A 25,924-nucleotide genomic window follows, 5' to 3' on the forward strand; every position below is an offset into this window, starting at 1 on the left:
CCAGCATCAGAGTCTTTTCCAGTGAGTCAACTCTTCACATGAGGTGGCCAAAGTACTGGAGCTTCAGCTTTAGCATCATTCCTTCCAAAGAAATCCCAGGGCTGATCTCCTTCAGAATGGACTGGTTGGATCTCCTTGCAGTCCAAGGGACTCTCAAGAGTCTTCTCCAACGTCACAGTTCAAAAGCATCAATTCTTCGATGCTCAGCTTTCTTCATAGTCCAACTCTCATCCATATATGACTACTGGAAAAATCACAGCCTTGACTAGACTGTGGCAAAGTAATGTCTCTGCTTTTGAATATGCTGTCTAGGTTGGTCATAACTTTCCTTCCAAGGAGTAAGCGTCTTTTAATTTCATGGCTGTAATCATCATCTGCAGTGATTTTGTTAGCTTACTGGTCAGGTAATAACTAGGTAGGCTCCTCTGTCCATGGAATTTTCTAGGCAAGCATACTAGAGTGGGTTGCCATTCCCTTCTCCAGGGGAATCTTTCTGACCCAGGGATTGAACCCAGGTCTCTGACATTTCAGTCAGATTCTTTACTATCTGAGCAACCAGGAAAGCCCAATAACTAGACAGATATTTCCTTAGATTTCTCAAACCAGTAAGTCAACCTCTTTTTGCTGAGGAGTTTTGTACCTTTTTATGTATGCCTTGAACACTCAGGGACTTTCTGAGTATAAAGTCACTTAGTGGTCACTGATGTTTGTACAAAGCCTTAAGGTCAGCAAGAGCTATGAGATTAGACAGCTCACAGAGCTTAACATAAAAAAGACAACCCAATCAAAAAGTGGGCAGAAGAGCTAAATGGACAGTTCTCCAAAGACATACAGATGGTCAGTAGAAACATGAAAAGATGTTCAATATCACTAGTTATTAGAGAAATGCAAACCAAAACTGTAATGAGGTATCACCTTACACCAGTCAAAGAGATCATTATTAAAAAGTCTACAAATGATAAATGCTGGAGAGGGTGTGGAGAAAAGGAAAACCTCCTTTACTGCTGGTGGGAGTATAAATTGGTGTAACTACTTTGGAGAACTGTATGGAGGTTCCTTGAAAACTAAAAATAAACTACCATATAATCCTATAATCCTATAATTCGGAAAGATTTAGCATGAGCCAATATTCATGCCATCTGTTTATAATAGCCAAGATAATGAAAGCAACTTGAATGCCCACTGATGAATGGATAAACAAGATGTGATATATATATACATATAATAAATATATATGTATATGCAATATTACTTACCCATAGAAAAGCATGAAATAATGCCATTTGCAGCAACATGGATGGACACTGCAGTTATTGTATTAAGTGAAGTCAAAGACATATATCATATGATATCACTTATTTGTGAAATCTTAAAAAGAGTCGGACATGACTGAGCGACTGAACTGAACTGAACTGAAAAAGTGATACAAATGAACTAATTCACAGGCATAGAAAACAAACATGGTTCCTAAAGGAGGTAGCAGGGTGAAGAGAAATAAATTAGGAGTTTGGGATTAAAATATACACACTGTACATGCATGCTTATTCAGTGTCTGACTCTCTGTGATCCTTTGGACTGTAGCCTGCTGCACCCTGTCCATGGGATTTTCAGGCAAGAAAACTGGAGTGGATTGCAATTTCCTTCTCCAGGGGATCTTCCCAACCCTGGGATGAAACCTACGTCTCCTGTATATCCTGCATTTCAGGAAGATTCTTTCACCCACTGAGCCACACTATTGTATATAAAATAAGTAAACGACAAGGACCTACTGAATAGTACAGGGAACTATATTCAATGTCTTCTAATTAACCTGTAATGGAAAAGAAACTGAAAGAGAAAGATGTGTGTGTGTGTGTGTATGTATTTTTGGATCACTTTGCTGTAAACTGAAATTAACAGAACATTGTAAATTAACTATACTTCAAATAAAATGGAAAGAGCTGAGAGAAAAGGCCTTCCCATATGCTTCTGGCATGTGCCTGTAGCACTCTAGGTCCTAAGAAATATGTTAAGGCTTGGCACCTATGGATATCTTATTACCTAGATCTTCCTTTGCAGGTTTTCGGTCAGCCTCTTATTGGCCCTACTAGTATCACTGCCTCAGATGATATTAAACAGTTCCTTTGTTTTGGACTAATACTTGGAGATAGGACTTTCTCTCTGGGTGATCTCTGATTCAGATCTGTCCTCTTCCTGGGGAGCTTCTGGACAGGAAGAACGTAAATCATGACAGCGTCATGAGACTGGGGCTTCTGCAAGAGCTCCAGACCTGTTGGGTTTCCTTTGGAGGCCTCTGACTTTCTCATATTTATTCTTATTAACCATAGTTCTAAGGTGATTTTTGAACTAGGGAGAGAGGTCTGGGAAAATGGAGCTAAAATGCAGCAAAGCTCACTGTTCTTACCCAGCTTCAGCTGTTTTTTCTTGAATGAATGGTCCCTGGATCAGTGTAAGCCTTTGGTTAATTTTAAGATTCTTGAAAAAGTTGACTTTGAAAATTTTTGCAGGTGTTTACAATGACTTTATGAAGGACTGAATATTCTAAGGTCCTTAGTCTGGCATTCCAGAAAAGGATCCTTTTCATCAAATTAATCAGATCTTTTGAATAGAAACAATGTGTCTCTGAAAACATCTTTCTTATACAGAGATTTTGTCGTTTGTCACTCAGTTGTGTTCACCTCTTTGCAACCCCGTGGACTGCAGAACACCAGACTTCCCTGTCCTTCACCATATTCTGGTGTTTGTTCAAACTCATGTCCATTGAGTCAGTGATGCCGTCCAACCATCTCATCCTCTGTTGTCACCTTCTCCTCCTGCCCTCAGTCTTTCCCAGCATCAGGATCAGCAGTGAATGTTTATTAAGGAGACATTTAACTACAAGCCTAGGGCATGTTATTCAGAAAGCCCCCCTCTCCTCCCAATTCTAGCTTATTGTGTGTGTGTGTGTGCATGTGTGTGTGTGTGTGTGTGTGTGTGCGCGCGCGTGCGCACGCGCTCAGTCATATCCAACTCTTTGTGACCCCATAGACTGTAGTCCACCAGGCTCCTCTGTCCATGAAATTCTGCAGGCAAGAATACTGCAGTGGATTGCCGTTTCCCATTCCAGGGGATCTTCCCAACCTAGGGATTGAATCTGCGTCTCTTACGTCTCTTGCACTGGCAGGTGGGTTCTTTACTACTAGTGCCACCTGGGAAGCCTCTAGATTATTAATAACACTAAATGAAATATTTCATTTCAGGCTGTGGGCTCCTGAACAGTTTTTTCATACACACTACATCTGATATTTTGAAAAGTCATCTTTTCTACCAAATGGTAAATTTTTAAAAAATCACATGTACTTGTTATAGCATGATATTTTATTTTATAACTGACCCAGCTCATATTCTTTTCATTTATTTACTTTTAATTGGAGGCTAATTACTTTACAATACTATTTCTCAAATTCTTAGGATTAATATATTAAATCAAACCAAATTCAATTAAAATCACATTTGGCTATTAATGAATGAAAAGTTATAAATTAGATTATTTAATCTAGAGAGAAATAAACCCTTCCTTACCCTAGTCTAAAAGTTTAACTCATTTTCTGCACCAGGAATAACATTCATTTCCTTCCAAGGACACACCTAGAGTGTCCTCTACATTGTGGTTTCAGAAAGACAAATCTTTAAATGATATACTAGAATCTGGGCTCTTTGACCTCATTCTTGAGGTGGGGCATTCATAGATAGAGCAGTAAGAAAGCCATAATGTAAAGAAGCATTTATCAGGGAACATCCCTTGTGGTCCAGTGGCTAACAATCTGCCTACCAATGCAGGGGATGTGAGTTTGATCCCTAGTCAGGGAACTAAGATCCCACATGTGATGAAAGACCCAGTATTCTACAACTAAGAGCCACAATTAAGACCCAATGCAGTCAAATAAAGAAATGTTTCTTAAAAATAAAATAAAAAAGGATATACCATTTCACATCAGTCATATATATATACATATATATATATATATATATAGAAGCATATGTCATATAATCCAGAGACACATAAAGGATTTTGCCTACACTATTATATGTACTTTGGCCATGCACTAACTCAGAACCACTTTCCTTGTTAAATACAGAAGACTCATGTACTAAGTAGAAAAATATTGGGGTTCTGATTTGGGCTATATGAGGAAGTATTTGTGTGGTCTTGAATGGTTCATCTGATTTCTGCCTGCCGTAGTTCCTTTTTGCTATAAAATTAAGAGGGCAGAGATGGCTTCAGATGATTTTCATGTTTCTTTTTAAATTTTGCCCTATGTTTTAATGTAGAGAAATCACTCTTACCAAAAACGGGTAATGAAAAAGTCAAAGTTAGAGTGGTTCTGAGGAACTGATGTGAGGATGGGAGGAAAAATAGAGAATTTAGAAATATTTTTTTTCCCCCAAATAAGAAAGTGATTTAGGGACTTCCCTGGTGGCCTAGAGGTTAAGACTTTGCCTTCCAATGCAGGCGGTGGAGGTTTGATCCTTGATTGAGGAGCTAAGATACCACATGCTTCATGGCCAGAAAACAGAAACATGAAATAGAAGCAATATTGTAACAAATTCAATAAACGCTTTCAAATACGGTTCACATTTAAAAAAAAAGTAAAAAGAAAGAAAGAAAAAAAGGCATTTAAATTCTGTTTTATGGAGGGTAGCTGCACAGAGTTGGATCTAAGAGAGAAGTTTCCTTTGCTCCACCCTTTTTTTTCTGGGACCACGTATTACTAAACCATTCCCACCAGCCTGCTGCCTAACTGTTTAGAGGACTAGAGATTTTAAGACTTTTTTTTGTTTTTCAGATAGTGTCTTCAAAAAATATGACTATTGTTTTAGCTTCACCATTATGGTCTATTACTTATAAATAAGCAAGAATTTTCAAATGTGTGGTTGGTGTGGTGCATCTTCTACAAAATGAAGTTTCTTGAATCTCCCTATCGTGGTTTTAAAAGCAAGTGAAACCCTGAAAGATAGGAAAACCCCATGCATGAGCATCTTTCCATGATACTGTTTATAAAAATTAGAAAGCAAGTCTCGGAAAAAGCAAGATTTCACCGGGGGTTTATGACATTCTTGACTCTTTACAAATGTCTACCCGCATTAAATCCATCTTTGAAACCTTTTTTCCCTCACATTTATATAATTTTTCCAGTGATATTTGAGGTGCAGAATGAGCTTCTGCAAGACTTTAAATCCTCATGTGTGTGCATGCTGAGTTGCTTCAGTCATGTCCAACTCTTTGTGGCCCTGTAGACCTTGGCCCACCAGGCTCCTCTGTCCATGGGATTCTCCGAGCAAGAATACTGGAGTGGGTTTGCCATGCCCTCCTCCAGGTGATCTTCCCGACCCAGGGATTGAATCCACATCTCTTAATCTCCTGCAATGGCAGGCAGATTCTTTATTGCGAGCGCCACCTGGGAAGCCCTTAAATCCTCATAGAGCAAATGGAATATGGAACTATACTACTTACTATGCTACTTAATGAAACAAACCATCCCATGTTAGAAACGTCTTCAAAGTGAAGGTCTTTCTTATTGTTCTCAAAACTCAATCAAGTAAAGTGTATTATATTCTGAGGATTCTAGGGTACTGTTTTCTCCCTAGCAATCTTCCAAAGTACTTGTGTTACACTTGTCAGGCCATCAATATTCTGCTATTCCTTCCCCCCTGCGTACTACAATCTTTTAAACGTCCCTGTCATGTGTGGTCCCTTGTGTGTCTGTTTAACAACCACTCGAGTACCCCTGCCAATTTCTTAAGTACACACACTTATGCATGTTGTAAAAAGAGTATCATCAAGCTCTGGTTTGAGATCATCATTTATGGATGCCCCCTCTGTGGCAGTACCAATAACAACAACAAACAAATAAAGCCCTTCCCAGGATAAGAAAACCTCCAAAGCATGAACTTACCCAGTCATACTAAGTGGAACAAAAGAGCAGACAGAGCAATTAATTTTTGACTCATGACAATCTGCTTATTTCTCCACACATAAAAGTTATTACTCTTTTCTAAGCAGCCTTCCTACAAAACTATTGATCATAAAATTATCCATAAAAGCTGTTGAGAAACTAAATAATTAAAATTGCCTTTGGTCATAACTGAATTAAATACTTAAAGGTGATATGTTAATATTTTCCAACCTAGATTTCAAAACAGCCGAAAATGATCTTGTTGAAAGTGATGTAATTAAATGGCATTTACATTATTTCAGTGGAGTTGTTTTATTTCTAATAATGGAATAACTTTTAAAAATTCAGGGTTTTAATCTAATGTATATATTAATGTTCATATTACTGTGCAACATCCTCTTAAACTTTGATGTAAGTCTATTTTATTTAGATTTTCTTATTTTTGTTCTACTCCAACCTTGCCCTTTCCTTACTGTAATTTAATAGAAAAAGCATACAAGGATGCTGTGCAGACAAATGTACATACAGCAGTCCTGTTAGCATTTAATCTCTTTTTAGGTAAATGCAAATATTGCTGCTGATGGTTTTGGACTCTTGTTCAGTAATCATTTGGGGAGCTTCCTTATCCATTTTTCAAGCTGTGTCCATTATAATCAGTCACTGAAAATTGTGATCTAGAATATTCATTCTTGATGAAAACAATAGAATTAAGGTACAGGGTTTTGGAAAATTGCTTTCATATTCAAGCAGGGCTACATACATACAGATACCTTGTTGACGATTTTACTGCCTCAAAGAAAATGTATTGCTACTGCCACAAGCCTGTCTTTTGGCACTTTATCACTTACAAGTGATGATAAAATTGCAACAAAGAGACTTCTTTTTAATCTTATAGGTCATTGCTTGTAGTCTGGACTATCCACCCTTTCATCCTCTTGTTTAGGCTAGACAAGGTGGAAAATTCCCTTCAGTCGTCTCTAAATTTCATTTAAAGGGTGTGAAACAGACTTTTGTCTTCTGATCTTCGAGTCCCCAAATCTTCTACTATATCAAGTTTATTTCTTCATATTTTAAACATAATTTTTAGAAAGAGGTCTGAATGTGTTTAAAATGGTCATCATGAAACTAAACCAGTGGGTGTATTTTGAAGGGTTCATATACTTTTAAAAATCACAAGAGAGGATATATGTCTAACATCATGAGAATCCTGACAATAAAATAATTTTGTTACTGAGTCTCTTCTCATTATTATAACCATCAGTTTTTGCTGTCTACTCATATAAAAATGGGCTTCCCTGATATTTCAGTTGGTAAAGAATCTGCCTGCAATGCAGGAGACCCTGGTTCAATTCCTGGGTTGGGAAGATCTGCTGGAGAAGGGATAGGCTGCCCACTCCAGTGTTCTTGGGCTTCCCTTGTGGCTCAGCTGGTAAAAAAATCTGCCTGCAATGTGGGGGACCTGGGTTTGATCCCTGGGTTGGGAAGATCCCCTAGAGAAGGGAAAGGCTACCCACTCCAGTACTCTGGTCTGGACAATTCCATGGACTATACAGTCCATGGGGTCACAAAGAGTTGGACACCATTGAGCGACTTTCACTCACTTCACATAAGAATATTTATACAGATATCCAATCTGGCAACACATAGTTGCCAGAAGAATAGATATTTCTGATTCTAATTATTGAGCCCTTATATAAAAAAATGAAGCAAATGAGAAAGAAAACACCACAAAGAATCTACTCTGAGTCATTTATTTCTTTTGCTCTTTGATTTCTTTCTCACAGGTTTTCTTTGGATAATCCATCTATATATAAATCCATGATTGTATAGTGTCATAGTTTATTTCTCTTCCATAGATTGTGTTATTCTAACAATTTCCCAGTAATAAGGAAGACTTTGTCAATGCACTAAGCCTTACAGAAGAATATTTTATATTATATAAAGGAGGAGAAACTTTTCTCCTAAGATAGCATTTGATTTCTACTAAAACACTAAGGACGTAAATTGGAATGTCTTTTTTTCAAGTGATTCCAAATGGTTTATCTTTGATTTAAATATGCTCTCTGGCTTGATAGGCTCATTTTATAGGTAGATAGACCATGAAAAAGAAAGTTGGCAACTTTTTATGTGTTTGTTAAGTCAGGATATGATGTTTAGAGAGCAAAAATATGCAGGGGATATATGCAGGGGATGAATTTTTAATACAATGCCATGAGTGACAGCTTCCATTTACTGAGAATTCACTATGGCAGGCACTTTTCTTGGTGTGTTATATTCATCACCTCTAAGTACTGACTACAGTCTCAGAAAGCATACATTATTATACCCATTTAACATGAGAAAATGGATACGTAGGGAATTTAGTGTCCAGCTGTGGAAGGCAGAGCCCAAATTCAAGTAATGTTTTGTGAACTACTAAAAATGGTCTGATGGAGAAGGAAACGGCAACCTGCTCCAGTATTCTTGCCTAGGAAATTCCATGGACAGAGGACTCTGGCAGGCTGCAGTCTATGGGGTCGCAAAGAGTTGACTGAACAACACAACAACAAAAATGATCTGAACAAAGCATATTGTACTTTTGCTAACAGAGGCTTGACAAAGAAGTGGAGCTAGTAAGAACTCCAAGGGTCACTCTCAGTGGATTTCTGTCTTACTTGCCAGGCTCTCTGCAGGGCTGCCATTGGCTTTCAGCTTGGAGATCTTCGGTTGAGCACTCTGTCTATGAGATGCATTTAGATGATCACGCATGAGATCGTCTTCTAATCGTGTCTCCAGATAAGGGAAAACATATTTGAGAGGAGGCTTTGTTGGAAGCGGCAGTGCCTGATTTTCTTTCTCATTAGCTTTTACTTTGTCTTGAGTACAGGGCCCATATCTTATGAGGTCATCTAGTAGGCATGTTTTCTCCCATTGTGGGTGTATCCCTGGTGGCTCAGAGGTTAAAGCATCTGCCTCCAGTGTGCGACACCCGGGTTCAATCCCTGGATTGGGAAGATCCCCTGGAGAAGGAAATGGCAGCCCACTCCAGTATTCTTGCCTGGAGAATCCCATGGACGGAGGAGCCTGGTGGGCTACAGTCCATGGGGTCGCAGAGAGTCGGACGCGACTGAGCGACTTCACTTTCACCCACTCTTTGCCTCTTATCATGGGCAGCTCTGTGCAAGCAGCTTTGTTAAACGGTTTACAGACTCAAATATAAAAATGAAACGACAAGCGGTTGACTCAACAGTCCTTCCCCTTTCCTTCCTCCTAACATTACTGTGAACTGATAAGCTGGAATAGAAAAGACCACTTGCCACTGCCCTGACCCAATCTAAAAATGCAACTCTCATAAGTACACTCAGAGGCAAGCAAGAGAAGTAGATCTATTCTTAGACTTCATCTGGGTGTGCTTTTAAAATACGATGGCACTTGTAAAGTCTGACTAAGGCGATGAGGAGCAACCACGACTAGTTTTAAATTTTATTTTATTTTTTAAAGTGGTCTGATTTTTAAGTCCTTATTGAATTTGTTGCCATATTGCTTCTATGTTTTGGTTTTTCGGGCACGAGTCATGTGGGATCATAGTTCCCTCAACAGGGAAGGACCCTGCAACTCTTTCATTGGAAGCTGAAGTCCCAACCATGGGACTGGCAGGGAAGTCCCTAAATTTTATTTTTCAAGAATCAAAAAATATTAAAGTTGAGGTCTAATTGACATATATAACATAATACTCGTTTCTGGTACAAAACATGATGATTCAATATGTGTATGTATTGGGAAATGATCAGCACAATGAATCTAGTTAATATTATCACCTTAGGTAGTTACAAAAAAGAATGTTTAGGATCTGCTCACTTAGCGACTCTGAAACATGCAGAATTATTAACTAGAGTCACCATGCTGTACATTATATCCTCATGACTTATTTACTTTATAACTGGAAGTTTGTACCTTTTGACCCTATTCACCCATTTCTCCCAGTCCCTCCCATCCTCCTGCCTCTGGCAATCATCAATCTTTCCTCTGTACATAAGGCATAACTATGTCATACATCTTTGCTTGGTGCCCAGAACTACAGTCAATGAAAAATCACAGGAAGACATTAGTTAATATTTATGATGTCAGAAGACTGCTAGAAACTCCATATCTCACAGTTTCTGTTTATAGATAAAGGCTACAGGCTCACAGTTTTATTTTGGACAGAGTATCTGCAATGCTACCTCAGAAGTTTCCTCCCCCAAAGCTGCTTTAAAATCACAAAAGTGCTTATAAATCCTTTTGTTTATTCTGTGCATTGGAAGTCTTATTTTTGCATCTAGAAGCTTTTTAAAATTTTTTCCATAATTATAAAAAATGTCTGTATGTGTGACCAGAAATTCTTTAATGGTGAATGTTTAAAGATTCAGAAGAGTAATTGAGTCATTTGTAAAAATATCACAACCTGTGACTTGCTAAAGAATGTTTTTGCCTCATGCAAATGGGTAGGTACTCTAAGGATTTCCTTAGGAAAATGAATACTTCCTCTAGGAAATAGAACAGAATCTTTAAAATCAGAATCTTCCCACTAAAACTTTGCTGGAAGATAAATTATTATGTTGGGGAATAAAGGAGTAGGTTGGTGTTGAGGCCTCAGTTGGTGTCAGGGCTTTGAATTCTTATGAGAAACTGATAGGAATAGAGTAGGATAATTAAATAGTTGTTTTAGAAATGCCATTAGGAGATGAGACAGAAAGGGAATTTTAAGGGCATTTGGGAGACTGGTAAGCTAATGACCACTCAAGAAAATAATTCAGTAACCTAGAAAAAAAATCAACTCTGCCTTGAAGGAAGACCAAGAACATTCAAGTGCCAAGCACTCTCTCTCTTTTTTTATTTTTTGCTCTTTATTTTTTATTTTATTTTTTTCACTTTACAATACTGTATTGGTTTTGCCATACATTGACCTGAATCCGCCTCAAGTCACAAGTTCTGATAGTTAAAACAGAAGACGATAGATATGGGGTCTGAGAAGTTAGGGAGTTAATGGGCCTTGAGGAGTAGCATCTCTGAATGTAGCGAATACAGGAATATAGGTGAAAGGTGAAACTAGGGGAAATGGGACATTATACCAAAATCTGAGATGAATATGTTACCATCCTTCTGTTAATACACACATCATTTAAATACACTATGACAGTCCTGGTTAGACCATATTGGGTCAAAGGAGGAACTAATGATGTAAGCCTTGACATCGGCCCATGAATGAAGAAGAAAATGGTTTTCTCCTTTTCTTACTTTTTCGTTGATTTGAAAAATAGAGTCCTCTTTGCCTGCTCGCTTGTATTTCTCACAAGTATCCTATACCAATAATCTTGCTCTTTACCTGTCACTTTGTCTCTTGCTGAATTCTTTCTGAGCCAAGACAAGAGAATCTGACCTTCAGTAAGTCCTGAGACCATGTGATCAGATTCAATTAAAAGTCAGTGGATTTGAGTCCTCTCCTAAGTCAGGGAATGGGGTTTCAACCTGAGGTCCCAATCTGAGGTGTGGCTGGGTTTGAGTTCTTTCTGAAGGACTGTGGTTTCAAAACTAATGTTCCTTTCTTTAGACTTGCGGGTCGACACACTGGATTTCATTAGTAAAATCAAAGATGGTTTGATTCCTAGTGGACTTCCATTATGTAAGACACATATACATCAGAAAGTCAATTTATTAATTTTAATTGGGAGTTCCAGTGACTAGGTGTGTATATCTTAAGACATCATCCCTTTTCTTAGTGGCAAGATTCCCGGGAAGCCAAATATAAAATACCTTGGTGATCACAGATGAGTTCAAACCTTCAATAATGTTTCCTGGTGAGAGTTTATGGAGACATTCTTTCTCCACAGGGGATGATGTATCTCACATATAGGAATGTGTGCACACTTGAGATCCTGACTTTCTATCACCTATACTATGGTTAACAAAAGAGCCATTTATGGCATCCTAAATGGCTGTAAAGAGCTATTACTATTATTGTTGGTGGTGGTGGTGGTAGTGGTGGTTGAATCTAAGATCTAATTTTTTTCTTTCTCATCTCTATGCTTAGGCTATACAGTACCACTTTCTGCTGTTGATGTGTTCCCTTCAATGTTTCCAGCTTTCAATGTCTTGCTTCTAATTTGCTATAGACAGTGTAAACAAATATAAAAGGCAGTTAAAATTACGTCTAAAGTTAGGGTTAGGTACAGAGAGTAAAGGCCCAAAGATTTCTTCAATGAGCAGAGAGCTCATAAACCTCAGTCTGTATGTTACCTGTTTGGACTATTCAAATACCTTTATTACTTCCTGATATTTGTTGTTTTCTAGATAATCAAAGTTACTAGATAAATGATGTCTGTGTGTTTGAAGTGTTGACATATTGCTGTTATACATGGTTGGTTCTGATTGAAGAGGCCTCAGTAGGATATGTCAAGTTAAGCTACATAATAAGTGGGCCTCTATTAAAAGAAAAGATCCACTACATTTTCTTTAGGGATGGCACACAAAAAAAGAAATCGTTTCTCCAGATGCCTGAACCTAATACTCAGGTAACTTAGTTCAGACCTGAGACTACATTCATTTTAGCTTCGAGTTATAGCTTTCACCTAGAGAAATATTTACTACCCATTTTGAAATATCTCAAAATACTGCAGAAATGTCCATCAATCAGGATCCTTAAAATATTTATTGATTTTTATCCTTTGGAAACCTCTGCCATCATTTAATGCTACAATTTTAAATAGACTAGTTTTAGGAGTCAAGTTGCAATTGGATACCCCCAACCCCACCTAAGGTAGTTGCTAGCATTTTATATCTCCTCATAAAACTGTATCATATAATCAGCATAAGGTCAGGAGAAGTTGAATCTAGTAATGAAACAGTTCCCAGGAGATGACTGATTTTATCCCAATTCCTGTTTTTTATAGATCTATCTTATTCACAGGATGATTCAGAAAGTTTTCTGCAGAACAACATTCACGACATCTATGAATATTTCTTTCCCACCTCTTGTGATGAAAACGTAATTCATTTTCACTTTCCCAATAAGAGGTATTTTTTTAAATGTCAGAATATAATTTCTAGGACCTACCCTATAGCACAGGCAACTCTGTTCAATGTTATGTGGCAGCCTGGATGGGAGGGCAGTTTGGGGGATAATGGATACATATACAGGGATGGCTGAGTTCTTTGGCTGTTCACCTGAAATTATCACAACATTGTTAACTGGCTATACTCCAATACAAAATAAAAAGTTAAAAAAATATAATTTCTAACAAATTCCTTTGATGACATGTATATGAAGTATAACTTGATGTCAGTGGTTTGTATATAGATGACTTTATCTTATTCCTTAAGTCATCTGTAAAATTTGCTCTAATTTTAAATTAAATCTACCTTTAAAGTATATTGATATAACTCTTGAACAGATCCTCTGGGTCAATTACATGTTTTGTTTTCTACAGGAAAAGGTATGAACAAAGTAATGATAAGTAGGACATTTCAAAAAAGTCATATGAATTATGATCAAATTAAGATTTCAGTTAACTTTGAAATTCCATTAACTATATTCATTTAGAGTAACATAAAAATATCTTCTCCACTTTGTTCCAAACCATCATCATACTTGAAATCCATTCATTTTTATCCTTAGGAATTTCTTAGCATCACTCAAAACAGCTAAGAATATTAACCTTTCAATTAAAAATTAATTCCTAAGTTCATTTACATACCTTAATCACATGCTAATTTTTCTTGTAAAAATAAATGCAAACAAATACTTATTGAAAATACAAGTGGCATAAAAATCCATTAAGAAAAAAGTTTAAAACCTCAGGTCTCTTTAAATCCCACAGTGTCTGAAAGTTTGATGGATACATTGGTGATAAAATAAGTCTTTGTTTAAAACATTTTTTTTCATTAATAGGGAATGATGAAGTAACTTTTCCACTGAGGAATGAAATGTTAGACTTGTACCTGAATGCCATCTAATGTGAACAAATATGAACGTTTGAAGTTTTGTTTTTGAGGCTGAAAAACAAGTACACTTGAATGCTAGAGGCTAAGGAATGAACAGAAAAAACTAGAGAAATGACCTGGAGAAATGTAATATGATCTGTATCTTAGTGCATCTGGCATCCTTTAGGGATATCTATTCTTCCTATCTGTCTTTCTAATCTAGTGTTCTCATTTTTCCTTTAATAATACTGAATCTTGGTTTTTGGCCTTATGTGTTTCATTTATTATTCTTTTTCTGTTTATAGAGATAAAGATCAGAGCATCCAAGGAGTCAATTAAAAAAAACAAGGAAACAAAAATGCTAGAAGATAAAGACAGCTGTGGATGTTAGGACCCCAGAGCTCATAATCAGATTTCGTTTGCTTTGACTACTGAGATGATGCACAGGAAGGAAATGGAGTGCTCATCTACTCATACATTGCTGTTCCAACAAAGCTCTTGAAAACCTTCTTGTCCAAAAATGCCGTAATTACACTAAAAGACAAAGAGAAAATCATGAAATTTATTTGCAATATTTATGACAAGGAAAAGTCTCTTAATAGCTGTCAAAGAGTGAAACCAATGAAAAACAACAACAGCAACATGAATTGCCCCTCATAGAAATATTTATAACAGCTCGGGGTTGAAATAGTGAAAAATTGATACCAACTGACAAGTGTAATGGTAGAGAATTGTTCACTGATTAATGGAAGAGTGATATAAGGAATATTACACAACCATTTAAATAAGGATTTAGAAATATATTCACTATTTTAAAATCTTATTATGACCAGCAGGTTCTGACCATAAAAGTGTTTTAATTCCAAGCTAAATAGAGTGCATCTTCTAAGAACAAAATAGCATGGAACCAGATACAAGAATCCATGAATCTCTGAGAAGTCTTCAGGCTAAGCAGAATGATTGAAAGTAGCTAATTACCTCATATTTCATGTCTCTTAAGCTTGGTAAGATTGCACTTACCTGACCCCTTAGAGTTAGGATTGGTCATGTGACTTATGTTATATAGGAACAGAAGCAGTGATGTCACTTTTAGGAATAAGTTCTCTGACCCGATGTGATTCTATACCATCTTGCTATACTTTCTTCTTTCCCTCTATTCTGTTAATATTCAACAAATTGACTGTTCCATTAGCTTAGAGAAGTCTGGAATAAAGATAGCACAGCACAGCCCCACAGCTGATCCAGGATGGCTATGAGAAATAAATCTTTGTGATTTTAAACCACTGCAATTTAGGGGCTGCATGTTACTGTTGCAGAACCCAGCCTGTGCTGACTGAGACAACCTGCTTCTGAAGTTATAAACGTAGTATCTGCTAAGTTTTACTTATCTAGTTTGTATCCTGGCTCTACTGTTAAACAGTTTTGTTCTTCTGAGTAAATTATCCAAATGTTAACAGAATTATAAGCCTCAGCCTCCTTATATGCATGTATATATATATAGCTGATTCACTTTGCTGTACAGCAGAAACTAGCACAGTATTGTAAAGCAACTCTACTGCAAAAAACCCCACAAACTGTATGTGTTATAGGTATACATTTATGAGCCTTGCTATTTCTCCATAACTGATATGATGCCATAAATTTAGTGTGACAGGATTATAGCTAGGTGGGAGCATCAGGAGGACAGAAGGCCATCATACTGCTGTTGGCAGGAGTAAGTTGCACCACGGTCCTCTGTGCTCTCAGAGAGGCCACTTCCACTCCTCCAGCACTGAAATATTTACCAGTGAACACATGGTAAGAAACACTTCCATCATACCCTTCATCTGAATACTTCAATCACCACAAGGGACTCAGGTACACCACTTCTTCCCTTGCCATCTGAACCCTTATCCTGAATATGGTTATGTACTTCCTCTAATCTGACCACATGTTTAATACACCCTCAATGTTCAAAATCTTCCCACCACATCCTCTGGAATTCAGTCTTTCACCCTCAACCTCATTTCTGTGCTCACTCCCTTTATGCTCTTGCTGTAAATGAAATCTGGCTCCTCCCCAGAATACGGTTTCTCTGCTGCCTTCAGAACATGACTGCTGTCTCTCTTCCCTTCCTTGTATCTCTAGGTCTCCTTGTTCTTCTCAAAGCCTGCTCCTTCCAGACTCCACGGTTACCATCCTCATTGTTTTCACTCTAATCTTTTCACTGTAATCTGAGTTCATATCACACTCCAAACCCTTCTTGCTCTAGACCCTTGCTTATGGATCCTTGTTCCTGTTTTTGATACTACTCCTGTAATAATTCATAGTGGTTTTATATAGAAAAAGAATGACCCTGACCTCTCAGTGCCTGACCCCCTTTCTGTGCATGACATTGCTTAGAATCCTCCCTGCAGGCCCTGTAGACATGCCCTAGGTTTTATCATTGACACTAACTGCACAGCCTCCATAATCTCAGGTTTGTGGATCACAATTTGATCACCAACTTTCATTTTGTTGCTCACATTCTTCAGTACCCTATAGCCAACAATCCTTCTACCTCTCTGGGTCTTGAGATTCATTGGCCCTAAGAACTCTTCCTGTTCCCCAACCTTCTTCTTGAATGCCATGGTGGATCATTATAACTCCACTGTTTATACCCTCACCTACTATGTTCTCCCCACCGCATTTCAACATCCTCAATAGTAAAACCTCAACCCCAGTTAAACTCAAGCTCGGCCTGTTCAAGGTCTACACCTGTGCTGCCGAGCCTGTCTGGAGAAAACCACCCAGCCATGCTAACTGGACCACCAACCTCAAGTGATGCCTGAAAACGCTATGTTGCCCTGTTTGTCTGCATGCGCTCTCTCCTGATAATTTCATGCCTAATCATCTCTTCTCAAACCTTCAACACCCCTTAGCAATCCTCAGTTTTTCAGATGATCTTTCTTTCTATCTCTGTCAAAATAGAAATAATTAGGGACTTCCCTAGTGGTCCAGTGGTACAGAATCTGCCTGACAGTGCAGGACTCAGGATGCGATCCCTGGCCCAGGAAGATCCCACACGCCATGGAGCAACTAAGCCCACGTGCCGCAACTACTGAGCCTGCAGTGTTGCAACTACTGAGCCTGCAGTGTTACAACTACTGAAGCCCACGTGCCACAACTACTGAGCCTGCAGTGTTACAACTACTGAAGCCCACGTGCCTAGAGCCCATGCTCTGCAACAAGAGAAGCCACCACAGTGAGAAGCCTGCACACCACAACTAGAGAATAGCCTCTACTTGACACAACTGGAGAAAGCCCACATGCAGCAATAAAGACCCAGTGCAGCCAAAAAAAAAAAAAAAAAACACCACACTAATTAAAAAATAGAAATAATTAGCAGAAAACTTCCATGAGTTCCCTTCCTACTTTACCTCCTATGGATGAATTGTCTGGGTCCCTGACTAAAGCTGACCCTTTCACTTGTTTTTGGATCCTTTTTTAAAAAATCTACTCTGAGACATTACTACCACAACTATCTCCTCTCTCTTTTCTAAAAAGGGAACCTTCCCATGCATCATTGCAAATACCCATGTCTCTGCTTTCCTTTGCAATAGAACTCCATGGAAGAGTTGAATCTGCTTACTGCCTTTACTTTCTCTGTTCTTTACATCTTTGGGTATCAGTTGAAGAATCCTCCAGTGATTCATTTGCAGGAAAAGGGAAAGTAGATGAGGAAAGAAAAGAGAGATACAGACAAAGCATCTGCAAGTCACATTTTCACCAGACCCTTGTCTCTTTAAAGCTGTTGCTGCTGCTGCTAAGTTGCTTCAGTCGTGTCCGACTCTGTGCGACCCCATAGATGGCAGCCCACCAGGCTCCTCCGTCCCTGGGAGTCTCCAGGCAAGAACACTGGAGTGGGTTGCCATTTCCTTCTCCAATGCATGAAAGTGAAAAGTGAAAGTGAAGTCGCTCAGTCATGTCCAACTCTTAGCGACCCCATGGACTGCAACCTACAAGGCTCCTCCGCCCATGGGATTTTCCAGGCAAGAGTACTGGAGTGGGGTGCTATTGCCTTCTCTACTTTTTAAAGCTATCCTGATAAATAACCAGCTGCTTTTTTGACTCCTGCTCACATCTCTCTCTGGTTTCTTATCATTGAGAGAAGCCTTATGTCAGGGCCTGAGTCAGTTTTAAGGCCAATGACCTAAACATTTCTGCTGGACCAAACCAGAAATAGACTTTCAAGCAGACAATAAATCCCACATAACGTATTTCTCCAAGCTTCTGTGTTCTTTTGGTCCTGGAGAAAGTGAACAAGTCATACAAATTCAGTATGGGGGAAAAAACAATTATCCTACAAGATCAAACAAGCATAGGATAGGAATGAAAGTGAAAATTATTCTCCAGTTTATTTTTGAGATTTTTGGATTGAACTGCTTCTTAGCTGCAAAGAACTATGAGAATTAAATGGGTAGTTCAGCAGGAGTTGTTTTAAAATTAAAGACTGACAAATATTTTGTCAAGGTTATGTTTAGGTGTTTAAATACTTTGTATGTTTAAGTTGCATAGATTGTGCTGGTAGTTGTAATATCTACTCAGCATGTATTTTTATACGTATTTCACTTATAGCTAGATATCTAAGCAAATAAGTTTCCTGAATTGAAAACACTTCTACATTACTGCTAAAATTCTACAGGTTTAACCTAATCTGATTTGCAAATTAATTTTTAAAATGAATTATGTATCATCTTTATAAAAACCTTTGAGTAACCGATTCCCTTTCCAAGGTCCCTTACAATGACCCTTAAGCCACCCTTGAATACTTATTTTTAGTCTGTCTCATCTCGAATGATGAAATATTTGAAAACATCTAATCACAACTTTCAGCCAGCTTTCTGAGATGAATTTGCAAAGTCATATATTTTGCTTTCCTTGACCCCCTCAAAGTGCAATTTCTGTGTCCTGGTTTTTGAAAGGCAGAGAACCAATTAGTCACATGCTAATCAGAACTTTTGGTGTGAATGTGTAATGAATCATGTTTTGGAATCAATCATTAGGTTTTTTTTTTCTTTTTTCTACCAAAGAGCCAACTCTGACACAAATTGCAATGGATCATTTAGGAAGAGATAATAAGAAGCAGGTTCTATCAGAAATGAAAGAAGATCCATATATTTTCCAGAAGCTGCCCGCTTCAAGAGGCCCTTATCTTATTGATCCTTATTCTTCCATGTCTAAATTTCTGGGCTCACATCCCAGAGTTTCTGACCCATCAGAGAAGAAGCAGTTTTTGCCATTAAGTGTTCCAAAAGTCCTTTGGATTTTCAAGGTTTAACCTTTGCTCTCCACAACAATGCCAAGCCAAGTTACTGAGAAAATTAAATATCATCAGGCCACTCGAGGCCTATCACCACCATAAAGTAAGAATGCTAGTCATATTCATCCATCCATCTGTTCACCCAGCCAGCCATTCATCCATCCTCCCTTTCATTCATTTCTCTATTTACTCAACAAAATTGAGCCTGTAAGACTCTGTGCCAAGCACGAAAGACACACATGTAATTGAGACATAGCTGGCACCTTCAAAGAGCTTATATGTAGTGGAGGAAACACAAATAAAATTAAAAAATAATGCAATACATTCTGGGAAGAAGTTATTATAATTCTGGGTCTGCATGTCTTGTCAGAGCTCTGCCAGAATTACTCCTGGAGTGGATATTTGCCTTTTTTTGGTTGTTGTTGTCATCTGAAATCCTTCTGTTATGAGTCTTGGTAGGAGGAAAAGACTATCTCCTACTGCCTTTTTTTTCTTTATTAAATTTATGCGGTTTAGTTTTTTCTTCTTTTGTAAACTGGAGTATAATATCTTTATACTGTTGAGCTAGTTTCTGCTGTACAATGAAGTGAGTCAGCTATATGTAAATGTATACATATATCCCTGCCCTCTTAAATCTCCTTCTCATCCCACCCCCACCCCCCGGCCCCCCAGGTCATCACAGAGTATCGAGCTGAGCTCCCTGTGCTTAGCAACTTGCCACTAGCTATCTATTTCACACACAGGAGTGCATGTATGTCAACCCCAGCCTCCCATTCATCCCATCCTCTCCTTCCCTGCATGTCCGTTCTCTATGTCTGTATCTCTATCCCTGCCCTGGCAATAGGTTCATCAGGCCATTCTCCTAGATTCCACGTACGCATGTTAATATACTACATTTGTTTTTCTCTTTCTGGCTTCATTCTGTATGACTGTCTCTATCCATCCACATCACTGCAAATGACCCAGTTTTGTTCCTGTTTATGGCTGAGTAATATTCCCTTGTATCTATGTGTGACATCTTTTTTTTTTTCCATTGTTAAACATCTTATATCTTTTCTTTCCCAGGCTCCCTTGCAGATAGATTGTGAGTACATGCCTTAGGTTCCTTCAGAGGAATGCCTCTGCCATTTATTTAAGGTGGTGGCAGTGGTCAGTAGTGGTGCTGGTGGCAGTGTAGACAGTACAGTGTTGGAGCATTGGGACATTAGCAGCAAGGCCCCCAGGACACTTGGTAGTGGTTTACCTGGCTGCATAGCCCCATGCCTCTTCTGTCCTAGTCATTCTGTGGGTTACCTACTACCCTTCTAAGGAGTTTCTTTTCTGCTTACATCCGGCAGATATCCAAATTTTTAAGTACACTGGAAGCCAAAATTTTTGTTTTTGTAGGGTTGCTTGTTTTGTTTTGGAAGGTAATGACCTGGATACCAAATGCATAAGAGATGTTTACATTGTGACATTATTTAGAACTTGAATTAATTAGGGTGAGTTCAGGGACACACTTGGATTCTGTACTTCTATAATCGGGACATTTTGAAACTGTAAAGCCATGTTTATCAGAAATGCCCACAGGTTTTTAAACTATGGTTTTATTGATCAAAAAGTTTTCATCATCTCCAAAATACTAATTGCATTTATTATTGGTTTCAGACATTTTCTGGAAAGATTAGGTTGATACTTTTAATGATTAACCTGGTTCATGCTTTGTCCTTTTTCATTTTCTCTTTTGAATGTTTAAAGAATTGTTTTGCTTCATTTTATGATTGTTGAAAGTATATTTCCACCAACTGATTTGTTATTTTACATACATTTAAAAAGATCATGTTGGAACATGAATTTTGGGCAAAACAAAGCACAGATGATGAAGGCACATTTAAAATTTTTCAAATAAAAATTCAGGTGGTTCTGAAGGAATGAGGTCCCAGAGAAACACTTAAAATGACTTTGTCAATAAATTATATCTGAAGCTCCAAATGACTATCTAATTTGGGCAGTTATGAATTGAATTATGACTCTGATTGCTGCTCTATTAATATTGATTTGGTGCTTAATTTTATTTCTTACTTAAAGAGAAATTAACATGAGGCACATTTTTTAGGGTACTTAAATGTGAGAATTACTTTTACGGGGGAGTTTCTAACCCACTGTCTGAAAATAGTAACTTTTTGAACCTTTCTTTATACAGTCTATGAAATAAATATAACAAGGTCACCAATTTTTCCTGTCTTTCAAACTATGATTTCTTGCGTGTTTTAATTTATTAGGAGTTAAGGAAATGTGTTTATGTAATTAGAATAAGAGTAGGTATACTAGAACTATTTATAGGAGCAGTCCCATTCTTCCATGCAATGTCTCTAGAACTCCATCAAAGCATTGTGTTTTAAAGTCAACTGAGGGACTTTCCTGGTGGTCCAGTGATTAAGACTCTGTGCTCCTAATGGAGGGGTCACAGGTTCAGTCTCTGGTCAAGGAACTAATATCCCACATGCCCACAAGCTGTACAGCACATTCAAAATAAACAAAAAATAAAATGAAATATTAAAAAAATAAAAATAAAAAATCAATTTAAGAAGTCCATTTGTCAGTATGGCTATCTCACTAACTATATTTTATTCATATGTGTAGAATAATCTCAGGTTGATTTTGGTATTTAGGAAATTACAAATATTATACAAGTGAACTTATAAACAAAACAGAAATAGGCCCACAGACACAGAAAGCAACTTCATGGTTACCAAAAAGGAATGCAGGGGGAGGGACAAATTAGGAGTTTGAGATTAACATGTATCTATATACTACTATATATAAAATAGATAATAAACAAGGACTTACTGTATAGCGCAGGGAACTATACCAATATTTTTAACAACGTATAAGGAAAAAGGACATATATATATACACACACACATATATATATATGAATCACTGTACTGTATACCTCTGTATACCTGAAACTAACACAACATTGTAAATCAACTATATGTTAATAAAAAATTAAATTAAACTAAAAGGCAAGTTACTGAAATATGTACAGGGAGTTGGTATAGCATCAGAATCTCTGTGTAGTTTAGGAGGTGAATTTTGCTAAATTTTTAGTGTCAATTTTGTACTCTATATAGCAAGAACCCCCAAAATTAAAAAAAATAAGGATTATGAGTGTTTTCATTTTGTTGATAGTTTCCTTTGCTGTGCAAAAGCTTTTGAGTTTAGTTAGGTCCCATTTGCTTATTTTTTATTTTGTTTCCTTTGCCTTAGGATAAAGATTCAAAAAACTTTGATACAATATATGTCAAGGAGTGTTCTGCCTATTTTCTTTTAGGAGTTTTATGGCTTTCAGCCTTATATTTTAGGACTTCAATCCATTTTGAGTTTATATGGTGTGAAAAAATGTCCTAATTTCATTTTTTTATATGTAGCTGTCCAGTATTCCTAGCACCATTTATTGAAGAGACTGTCTCTTCTCTATTGTATATTTTTGCCTCCTTTGTTATAGATTAAATGATCATAGGTTCATGGATTTATTTCTGGGCTTTCTACTCTGTTCCACTGATCTGTATGTCTGCTTTGTGCTGGTATTATACTGTTTTGATTACTATAGCTTTGTAGCATAGTCTGAAGTCACAGAGTGTGATTCCTCCAGCTTTATTTTTTTTTTTCTCTAGATTACTTTGCTGTTTTGAAGTCTCTTGTGGTTCTATATAAATTCTAGGGTTATTTGTACTAAAGATAATCTACTAAATGAGAGAAAATATTTGCAAATGATATGACTGATGAAGGATTAATCCAAAATACATAAACCGCTCATATGGCTCTCTCTGTCTATATGTATACACACAAACATACACATACACACACACATACAACACAGGGAAATAAAGCCATTATTTTATAACAACTTTAAATGGACTATAATCTATAAAATACCGAATCACTATGTAGTATATCTCATATTAATATAATATTGCAAATCAATTATAATTAAAAAAGAATCATGAAAAGTTACCATAGATGAAGTCGCTCAGTTGTGTCCAACTCTTTGCGACCCTGAGGCTTCTCAGTCCATGGAATTTTCCAGGCAGGAGTACTGGAGTGGATTGCCATTTCCTTCTCCAGGGGATCCCTGGATCCAGGGATTGAACCTGGGTCTCCCACATTGTAAGCAAATGCTTTACCCTCTGAGCCACCAGGGAAACCCATAATTAGATATAAATGACATCTTAACTATTAAACTATAGCATCTTAAGAAATTATTTTTTAAATGTAATTGTGACCACTTTGGGCTTCCCTGGTAGCTCAGTTGATAAAGAATCCGCCTGCAATACAGGAGACCTGGGTTTGATTCCTGGGTCGGGAATATCCCCTGGAGAAGGGATAGGCTACCCACTCCAGTATTCTTGGGCTTCCCTCATGACTCACCCGGTAAAGAATCCACCTGCAATGCAGGAGACCTGGGTTTGATCTCTGGGTTGGAAAGATTCCCTGGAAAAGGGAAAGGCTACCCACTCCAGTATTCTGGCCTGGAGAATTCCAAAGACTATATAGAGTTGGACACGACTGAGTGACTTTCACTTTCACTTTGGGATATTTACTTTTATATTTCTTAATCCAGCTCAGAAGCATAAGAATTTCCATAGAAAAAAATATAAACACAACTTGGTTAAGCCTCATACAAATCACTCAGCTATCTATAAATGTGTGATCTATGCAGTGCAGAAAGTCAGACATCAAATTCCTTAGTGTGTTTGCATTAGAAACTTATTATCATGTAAAAAACCAAGGTTTTTTTCTTAAAAGTACACATCATACAAATAGAGAAGTAGAAATATATTATAATTGCCAGCATCACAATTTGATGGTAAAGTGATTCAAAATTATTAACAATGTCACAAAAGCCAAGACAGATGGATTTCTTACAAAGAAGTCCATGAAAATCATGTTAAAGTAGATGTGAGAATTACAGAAGATTATTTACAATACCATTACCTAGGACATTTGAGCTGAAAAGAAAACAAAAAGGACACAAATGGATTGGAAAAAATGACATAAAGCACTTTTTTCTTTAAAGAGAAGCCAGTTAGGAAGGGACTTGGGAACATTTAAAATGTAATAGAGCTATGTGCGATTTTCTTCCAGGACTGAGAACCATAGCGTTATCCAGTGAAAAATGAATATGAGACATTTATTGCTGCTGAGGGATTCCCTGGGCCGCCTGTGATAGGTCTGGTCTGAGGCTCTGCTTGAAGGTTATGTGAAGACTTTGTCATTCAAAGTCGGCACCACTGACAAGCAGTATGCTCAGTAGGGCTACCCTGAGCCCCAGTGCATAAACAAAGGGGTGAGATATATTAATAGATGTGTGGACTGTTTCTAATGCTCCACAATTACTCATTCAGATTTATGGTGTATGATTTTGACTCACTCTGGCCAGGGTCACTGATCATGCTGTAAAGAGTTCATCATCAATAAATACACATAGATCACTGAAGCTGAAGTCTGCACAACTCAGTGTAGACATCGCAATGGAACATCAGTCCTTAAACTGTGGTCATAGGCACTTTTGATCCCAAACAGTCCTTCCCTACATTGATCAACCACCATTTTCAACAGACTATGAGCTAAATAATTTTTTTCACTGTTTCTCAAAAGCAAATTCTCTTGCACAAACCAGAGATTTACTGCTCCACAGGACATTAAAAACATTCCAAAGGTTTTGATGGCCATCTTTAAAAAGAAGTCCCCAAAAGATTTTGAAATGCCAGCATCACTGGAATAAATGCAAGATTTCCCAAGGTAATTACTTTGACATAGACAGCTGTAATTTGGAATTTATATGTACCTATTTGCAAATTCTGAAATCTTCATCAAAATATCAGTTGTTTAACCTTATATTGCCTTAACTCTTGATTCTTCATTTAGAAAAGGAAGATTACTCACTTATCAATCTTCACCATTTCAGTAAATGGCTACCCTAATAGTTCATTAGTCTAGAATCCAATGGTCATCATTGACACCTGTAATATTTTGTAGCCACAACCAATCTAACAACAAATCTGACTAAGGCAATGGAGCAGTTTAGATGTGCAGAGAAACTTCTCCAGGTTATTACATCTGAATTGTAGCTAAAAGATGAGGTTTTTCTTTTGCTTTTTTCTTTGCTGCATCATGCAGCATGAGAGATCTTAGTTCTTTGACCAGGGATCCAAACTGTGTCCTCTGTACTGTGAGCATGGAGTCTTAACCACTGGACTGCCAGGGGAGTCCCTAACAGGTGATTTTTTTTTTTTTTTTGAACCTGCACTTGATTTGATGGAAAGTAAAGCAGGGAATACTAGACCACCTGACCTGCCTCTTGAGAAACTTATATGCAGGTCAGGAAGCAACAGTTAGGACTGGACATGGAACAACAGACTGGTTCCAAATAGGAAAAGTAGTACATCAAGGCTGTATATTGTCACCCTGATTATTTAACTTCTATGCAGAGTACATCATGAGAAATGCTGGGCTGGAAGAACAAGCTGGAATCAAGATTGCCGGGAGAAATATCAATAAGCTCAGATATGCAGATGACACCACCCTTATGGCAGAAAGTGAAGAAGAACTAAAAAGCCTCTTGATGAATGTGGAAGAGGAGAGTAAAAAAGTTGGCTTAAAGCTCAACATTCAGAAAAGTAAGATCATGGCATCTGGTCCCACCACTTCATGGGAAATAGATGGGAAAACAGTTGAAACAGTGTCAGACTTTATTTTTTGGGGCTTCAAAATCACTGCAGAT

The sequence above is a fragment of the Capra hircus genome, chromosome 13 (assembly GCF_001704415.2).
Source record: "Capra hircus breed San Clemente chromosome 13, ASM170441v1, whole genome shotgun sequence".
NCBI classification, from domain to species: domain Eukaryota; kingdom Metazoa; phylum Chordata; class Mammalia; order Artiodactyla; family Bovidae; genus Capra; species Capra hircus.